Source organism: Chelonoidis abingdonii, unplaced genomic scaffold, assembly GCF_003597395.2.
Source record: "Chelonoidis abingdonii isolate Lonesome George unplaced genomic scaffold, CheloAbing_2.0 scaffold0688, whole genome shotgun sequence".
Taxonomy (NCBI): Eukaryota; Metazoa; Chordata; order Testudines; family Testudinidae; genus Chelonoidis; species Chelonoidis abingdonii.
In genome coordinates this window covers 3,898-8,485 of record NW_027424949.1, presented here as the reverse complement: position 1 = coordinate 8,485, position 4,588 = coordinate 3,898, and the positions used below count along the sequence as shown (strand labels likewise).

General features: G+C 45.8%; 1 long non-coding RNA gene across 2 annotated transcripts in view; it reads left to right on the top strand.

The window, feature by feature from the left end:
- Positions 1–3,652, top strand: part of LOC116833228 (uncharacterized) — a 17,965-nt gene extending 14,313 nt beyond the window's left edge. For both annotated transcript variants that reach the window (XR_004375628.2, XR_012654967.1), the window contains 2 exons: positions 2,792–2,906; positions 3,543–3,652. This is a non-coding gene — a long non-coding RNA (uncharacterized LOC116833228). The remainder of the gene's footprint in view (positions 1–2,791; positions 2,907–3,542) is intronic.
- The last annotated feature ends 936 nt before the right edge of the window (positions 3,653–4,588 follow it).

The window sequence follows — 4,588 nt, the reverse complement described above, 5'->3', positions numbered from 1 at the left end:
GGTTGGTGGCAGTGCTAATAAGCCAATCCTAAGCTAGGACTTAGAGTTTAGAAGGGGTGTACAGTGCAAAGCGTACCATTCTGGACGCTAAAGTTCAAAGTGGGAATGGCAGACCTTGACAGGTTGTCACACGGATGGCCAGTCTTGGGGGGTCTCTGGATCGCCTGTCTTGCCCAAGCTGGGCTGGCCCTTCTCACACTGCTTTGCTGGAGATTCAGCCAGCCTCTGTAGGCCCTGTTATCACCCAACACGACAGCAGGTGGCACCATACACCCAACTAAGCTACCTGAGTGCTTTACCTAAGCCACTCAAGGTCAGATAGAAGACAACCGCCAATTTCCCAGCTCCCCAACCTTGCACACCTGCTGTAGTAGAAATCCAGAATTATACCATCTTATACTGCATAGGATCTGTATAATGTAAACTCATTAATATAGTTCACCTTCCCCTCGATATGGGAAAGATATGCACAGCAAGCTTGTGCAAACCAAGCTGAGATTCTCCCTGGACACTTTATTCAAAATACACTGCTTAAGATAAAGCATAAAAGAAGTTTATTGACTACAGAAAGATAGATTTTAAGTGATAATAACTGATAGCAAACAGATCAAAGCAGATTACATAGCAAATAACCAAAAACTCAAACTAAGCCTAACATACTAGATGGATGGAATTTGAATTAGTAATTTCTCATCCTGACTGATGATACAAGCAGTCCACCAAGTTTCCATACACAAGCTAGAATTTCGTTTACCCTGGAACCAGCACTTCCCCCAGTTCAGTCTTTGTTCCTCAGGTGTTTCCAGTTCTCTTGTGTGGGGAATGAGGCCAAGAGATGATGTCACACCCCACCTTACGTAGTTTTTCCATATGGCAGGAACCCTTTGTTCCAAGCTCAATTCCCAGTCCAGTTTGTGGAAAAATACAGGTAACAAAATGGAATTCAGTGTCATGTGGTCTGATCACCGTAGTATAGTAAAGAGAGTCTTGCACTGTGCATGCTTACAAGTTATGGACACCGCTGGAAACAAAGATCGAGGGGCAAGGGAGCCCATCAGAAGAAGGCCTCCTTCAGTTTACACTATCTCGGTGACCTGACAAAATGAAAAAATGGTAACTAAGAGAGGTGTTTTATCCACTTCCTTATGGTAATAGGATGGCGATATACCATATCTGCTCCTTTATTCTGATTACAGTAATGTCAATAGCTGCCCCAACCCATATGTGGCCTTTGGGAAGTCCATAATTAAGCATCAAGGATAAATACTCATGATTTACATCACTTATAATTCTAATATATGAATGCGGCCCAACTGCTGAGATACTGCATAGCAACCTAACTGCTAAAGCCGCCTCTTCGTTCAGAATCCTGTGGGGTAATGCACCTCTTGGTGGTTACTTGTTAGTTTTTCAAAATGTGGAGTCAAAATATCTCACCTGGGATTCTCTCCTTATCCTGAGGCCTCTTCAGGTAAATCCCAGACTTCAGCAGAATCACTCCTACAAAGCCTCAACCTAATATAAGGCCCTTACCTGTAGCAAGCTGAGGCTGTGTTTACAGTACTGTGGCCAGCTGACCTACGCTGCGCAACTCCAGCTGCGTGAATAATGTAGCCGGAGTGAACATAACTTAGGTTGAGTTACTGCCAGGTGTGCGCTGCGGGGGGTCGATGGGAGAGCATCGGGGTAGAGTCGGGTAGAGTACAGGGGTTGACTGGACAGCCATCTGCAGTCAATCTGCGGTTGATTTGGTGGATCTGAACTAGACCCACAAAATCGACCACCAGTGGCTTGATCTCAGAGCGTCGATCTAGGCTGTAGTGTAGACTTGCCCTTAATAGCCCATTTATCTATGTTCACCTCCTTCCCCCTCCATGCATGTTCCAAGCTAATAAGGAATTCTCTGATAATGACATTTTATCTCTAGCGAGTATAAAGTTGCCCATGAGACGTGCGACTAGGTCAAAGATCATGAAATCAGGTCGGTGTCAACAGGGGTGAGAGTTTGGAGAGACTCTTGGCCCCCCCACGCCCCATTTGCAGCAACCACAAGCTATCTTCCCTCTGGGGTCCTGGGATCTTCTAGCTTGTCCCTCCTGAGGTTGCATGGCCCAGTTCTTGTTTCTTACATTCTCCTTTTCTGGAAGAATTAGAGGCTGTTGCTCCTGTGAATTTCAGTGTTTAATTCCCCAGCCTTCTCCACACACTGGGGGAATTTAATTCTCCCTCCTGTTACACCTGAATCACTAGATTTTCTAATTCCCCAGAATGTGCTTTTGCGAGATCACAGTTTTGGGACATCCAAGCCTCTGACCTGCCTCCATGGGGTGCTCAAAGAATGGCCACTCAGGCATCAGGCCTCTAGCCAGCCCCTCTCTTTGTTAGGGACCCACATGTCTCTCCTTTTTGACCAGGTTTGAGGATTGCAGCTTCTCCTACACTGTGTTCAGTGGACTAACCTCCAGTTCCTGTGCTTTGCTTTCTCTCCAAAGGCTGTGAGTAGTGTGTGTGTGATAGAGGTGGGAATTTTGGTGATATTTCTGTGGTGCCAATACACACCTCAGTTTCCCTCTGTGATTGGTATTGCTATGATTAGAAAAAGCAGAAGACATGAGGTGTTTCATCACGTAGCTGTCATGGGGTGATATGAATGGGTCATTAAGGACAGGCTGGGACCAACCTACATCAATGGAATACCCGACAGAGAAGAGAATGATTGTCACTTGTCCACGGGAAGATCTCCCCTTGGCTGAGTGAATCATACAGGCACTCGTTATCTTTTTGGGAGCAGAAAGAACTGGGCTCGCAGATGCAGGAAGCTCTATTGGAGTGAAGACAAATGGACAGGTACAGTGAAAGGAAACCAAACTACTTTCTACAGCAGCATGGCTCAAGGGCATTGGCCAGTATGGACTATATTGTCTTCTTTGCTTCTGTATCCTAATCTAAAGACTTTCAGTGCTGTGTTTCGTTACAGTTGAAACTAATAAACCTTGCTCTGTTTTAAAAGTCTGCCCAGCGCAAACTTTCCCTGTGCGTTGAATGAGGACAGTCCGGAAGAAGAGTGTCATTCAGCTGGGCCTGTTGGCAGAGCTCACAGGTTGAAATAGGAGTGTTGAAGCCATAGAATAGCAGCAATTTCTGGAAACACTGCCCTGTCATAACAAATTAAATACAATAGCCAAGATTTATACCTCGTTCATCAGATCTGTCCCCCTGCCTTCACATAGTTCACTTTGCTGGTGGGTTCCACCTCTTCCCCATCTGTGTCTGCTTGTCTATTTAGATGTAAATTCTTCAGGGCATGGTCCATCTTCTATTCTGGTTTGGCTGTGCCTAGGGGCCCCACAGTTCGTTGGCTCTTAGGCACTAAGATAATTAATATGATTATAATAATAATAAACTCTTCTGCCACTTTGAGCCAAGGAAGCCGGCCTTAGGATGTTACTCTTAAAAATGAGCAGGAGTTAAAACCATGGAATATTCCTTGTGACAAGTATCCCACAAATTCCATGCCTTCCTTGTTTTCTTTCCCTTCCCAGGGTTTCCAGTTTCCAAACCTGATGTGATCTTGCAGCTGGAATAAGGGAACAGTCTGTGGGTCTCAGACCTCTATGGCTCTGAAAAAAAGGCTCCCGAGAGCTGTCTGCACAGTGAGGAATTGGGTGAACCCTCTCAAAAACTTCCATGAATACAGGAACATTGGGATGCCTACAAAGACTCTCCAAGTTTGTAAGCACTCCAAGTCAGAGATTGTTCCTGCAGATGTGGAATCATTAGGCAGATGTCATTTATGGCTTCCCACCTATCCTGACTGACAGTTGGCAGCAGGTCCCTCACCAATCTCACTTTCCCCTGAAAGTTCTGGTGAGATGCACACCCAGAACGGATTCCTTCCTCTTTCTCCTCTGGGGAAGGGTTGGGGAAAATCAGCTCCTGATAGGTTTGATCCACACATATTTTGCTTTGTTCACACCTTTTCCATTCTCTGTCTGAGATTTCCTTTCTTTGTGGTGCAGGGAGTGACCGGTGCTGGATTCTCTCGTCTCCCATCAGGTGATAGAATGGTGAGTGAGAACGAGGAGACACCCCAGCAGGAAGATGCTGAGCAAGTAGAACACATGGGACGTTATCAGGAAGGCCTAAAGGGAATGTTTCCGGGAGTTGTGCACTCCCAGAAAGAACAAATGCCTGTGAGCTAAGGACACGGCCAGAGGAAACTCAAGTAGCCACTCAGACCTTATTACACACGAGAGCATCAACTTGGAAGAGACAAGCTACATTACTATGAGTGTGGGAAAGCTTCAATGAAACTCAGACCTCTTCACACATGAGGAATCCACAGAGGAGAGAAACCCTACATGTGCTCTGAGTGTGGGAACTTCTTAATCGGGCTTCACACCTTATCAGACATAGGAGCATCCACAACAGAGAGACGCCTACACATGCTCTGATGCAGGAAAAGCTTCAATCGGAACTCAAAGCTTATTAGACATCAGAAAACCACACAGAGAAAAACCCTACAGTGCTCTGAGTGTGGGAAACGCTTCAGTTATAACTCAGTCTCCATCTCACATCAGCGAATCCA